The sequence below is a fragment of the Pteropus alecto genome, unplaced genomic scaffold, assembly GCF_000325575.1.
Source record: "Pteropus alecto unplaced genomic scaffold, ASM32557v1 scaffold5, whole genome shotgun sequence".
Lineage (NCBI taxonomy): Eukaryota > Metazoa > Chordata > Mammalia > Chiroptera > Pteropodidae > Pteropus > Pteropus alecto.
The window spans coordinates 19,096,968-19,100,126 of record NW_006441953.1 but is presented as its reverse complement, the minus strand read 5'-3'; the positions used below and the strand labels follow the sequence as shown (position 1 = coordinate 19,100,126).

At 48.0% G+C, this 3,159-nt stretch overlaps 1 protein-coding gene across 2 annotated transcripts in view; it reads right to left on the bottom strand.

Annotated features, from left to right (window-relative positions):
- The window catches only part of PPARGC1A (PPARG coactivator 1 alpha), a 598,261-nt gene extending 597,785 nt beyond the window's left edge, over window positions 1–476 (bottom strand). For both annotated transcript variants that reach the window (XM_006918959.3, XM_006918957.3), the window contains exon 1: window positions 67–476. The gene's annotated coding sequence lies outside the window, so the exon portion shown is untranslated. The remainder of the gene's footprint in view (window positions 1–66) is intronic.
- Window positions 477–3,159: the final 2,683 nt, after the last annotated feature.

Here is a 3,159-nt window from a genome sequence, read left to right as displayed (position 1 = left end):
GTGCCAAGTGAGCGCGCGGCGGGGGGCACGGGGCGCCACGCCGCCCGGCACCGTGCCACCCCTTACCTGGTTGGAAAGGGTTTCCCAGGAGGAGCCGTAGTTGTAAAAGAAGGAAGAGAGGAAGGTATCTTCCGACAGCCCGCAGCCCGCCATGCTCTGGATGCAAATAAAATGAGGAAGGGGGTGGGGGGGAAGCACACACAAAAAAGCAACCAAAAATTTTCAAAATCAAATGAAACCAATAAGAGAAGAAGAAATTCTCTCGAAAATAAAGAAAAGAAGGGGGAAGGAAACGGCGAAGGGAACGGAAACTCTCGGCAGTGCTCCCTCTCCGGCTAAGGAGGGATGCTCGGGCTGCCGCCGCCGCCGCCGCCGCCGCCGCTGCCGCCTTCTCAAGACGGTACCTAGAGAGGTTCGTCCTGACTTGGGCAGCCGCCGCCGCCGCCGCCGCCGCCGCCTGTGCCGGCTGCGTGTGTGCGCGCGTGTGTGCGTGTGCGTGTGTGGTGTGTGCGCGCAGAGCGAGAGACCGCAGGGGAAGCGAGAAGGAGAGAGAATGAGCAAGCCGGGATGCAGGGCGCAGTGGCAGAGAGAGCGGGCGTGTGCGCGCGGGGGTGCGTGCGTGTGTGTGTGCGTGTGTGTGTGCGCGCGTGTGGCTGGGTGTGCGTCTGTTTGGGGAGCTCACCGGAGAGCCAGTGCCGTCACGTGGGCGCGCTGACTCCGCCGGCTGCCGGGGACAGCCTGTACTACAGCCCCGGCCACTAAATCAGCCCGCGCCGCCAGACCTTTGCAAACCCGCGGGCCTGAGGCCGCCCTCCCCGCCAGACCGTGCGTGCCCAGGACGGCAGGGGGCGCGGGTACAGCCGCGAGCAGATGGGCGGGTAGGGAAGGGGTCGCCCCAACCCCGGGGCAGGGGGAAAAAGATGCCCGCGGAGACGCACGGGTCCGGCGTTACGCCACGCACCCTTCTGGCAAGCCTTCCTCCCACCCTCTTTGAAGATTTTTTTTCTTAATTCCTAAAATCTCTCTCCCTTGCAGAGGCCCCTCTTCCAGCCACCGCGAAATTATTTTCAGTTACTACGTCTCGATTTTCTTTCTTTCCCGGTGTCCCTCGTCCCCCGCGTGCGCGCGCACACGCAGGCACACGCACACCCGTGGCCGCCGCCTCCCATCCCAAATGCAAACCCACTTCCTTTTGGCAGTTGCTGTAGTTAAGCTAAGTCAATGCTACATCAAACTAGGCTAGGCTGAGAGAACTGGAAAAGTGGATTTAGGAGACAATACTGCCCCAGCAGGAAGAAAGGCTCTAGTTTGGCATTCTGTTGATTTAACAGTTACAAACGAGAATGGATTTTGTGGCTTCTGCACTAAAACTCAGGCCCTTAAGTCACAATTCTTTAAATGGAGCTATTAAGTCTATTTTATGTTATAAAAATGTAAACAGATATAATTCCCACACACACACACACACACACACACACACACACACACAAGATGGTATTTTAGGACCAAACCTTTCTACCAATCTTAATAATTGGGTAGCTGAAAGTTTTTTCTACGAAAAGCCATTCCTTGTATGTTCCCCCTAACTCTCTATACAGGTATTTATAGTAAGCAAAATTCAAATTAAAATTGGTATATCTGTGTAAGATACCTTTACAAGTATTTGAATCCTCAAAAAAAAAAAAAAACTTGAAACAACCTGTTATAGGCAATTTATATTATTTTCTTTCTGAGTCCTTTTTCCAAATGCTGTCCATTTTTATTCAAGCCAATTGTTTTTTTTCCAAAAGTTCACACTTCCTCTTGTAAATTCCCCACTTGAGGTCGAAATCCTTTGTGAAATAAACATTTCCACAGCAACCCAGTGATGTCACAAATATTGGCTCATGATTTCAGAGGGGAAATAAAGCAGGCAAAAAGGCTCTCTCTAGAAAGACAGCTTCTATTTTCTTGCAAATAGCATTGCGTCTAGTAGAGATTCAGAAAACAGTAGATTTCTGGCTAAATACCTGTTTTCCTTTTCTAAAACTGACTTATATTTCAAAGATATGTCAAATGATCTTTTATAAAAAGAAAAATAATAAGTCACCATCCTCTTCCCTGAGTTCGTGAAGAATGGTGTTGCAAATCTGTTGTCACCAACCACACTGGCCACCGTATATTTTAATAAAGAAGCAAAGGGTTTTTGTTCTAAAAATGATGTCAGAACATTGAGAGGTGAAATTTAACGTACTAACTTCAGACCCAAATAATGCTAACTGACCTGGCTTCAAAAATACAGTGGGTTTTTAAGAAGTATTATTAGACTCACAGAAATGCTATTCAGTTATCAAAATTAGTACTGATCTCACTGAAATTGAGTAAAGGGGCTTCTTCTCCATCGTCTCTTCTATTGTTTCTTGTGTCTTCAAGCTGGGAGGTAAAGGGACACGTCCTTCATGCTGTCCTCCATTTTAATCCCTTGCAGTCCCTCTCCTATAAATATTAAATGTAAAGGGACTGGAAAATATAAAATTAGGCCCAAGACCTGGGGTTTCTTAGGCTTCCTGTCTAAATAAAGTCCTTTAGATAATATCTATGCAGAGCACTATGGAAATTTAGTTTGTAAAGTCATATATATCCAGATAGGCTCAGGTTAACATTCTGTTCTCACATCCATGTGGTTTCACCTCAGGTCCTACTTCCACTCCAGTGGAAGTTAATCCTACCTCTGTCATCCCCTTTCCTATTTGTTGAATAGATTTGTTTCTCGTGACAGTCCTGGAAGAACCAGGAATCTCCATTTTATAGATGTGGGAACAGGCTCAGAGATGCTAGATAATCGGCCCCAGGTCGCCCAGCTACAAAGTAGAAGGAATTGAACCCAAACTTTGTGACCCACCTACCTTTCTCATCCAGATCTAACTGAGCCCATCCTAGCACTGCGCTCATATGACCATTCCACAGATCCCCGCAAGAACCCAACCGGTGGTTCCACTAACTGCCCAGATTTGGTGATAAGTGTACATTTGTGAGATGTGTTCATTTAAAACCCGAATGCATGTTCGCTAGCTCATTCGCTCTTCAAGCCCTGTTAGGAAGCTATTATTATATTTTCGTTTTATCGTTGAGGAACCTGAGGCTCAGGGAGAGACCCCTCCCCGCCCCCCCTGTAACTCC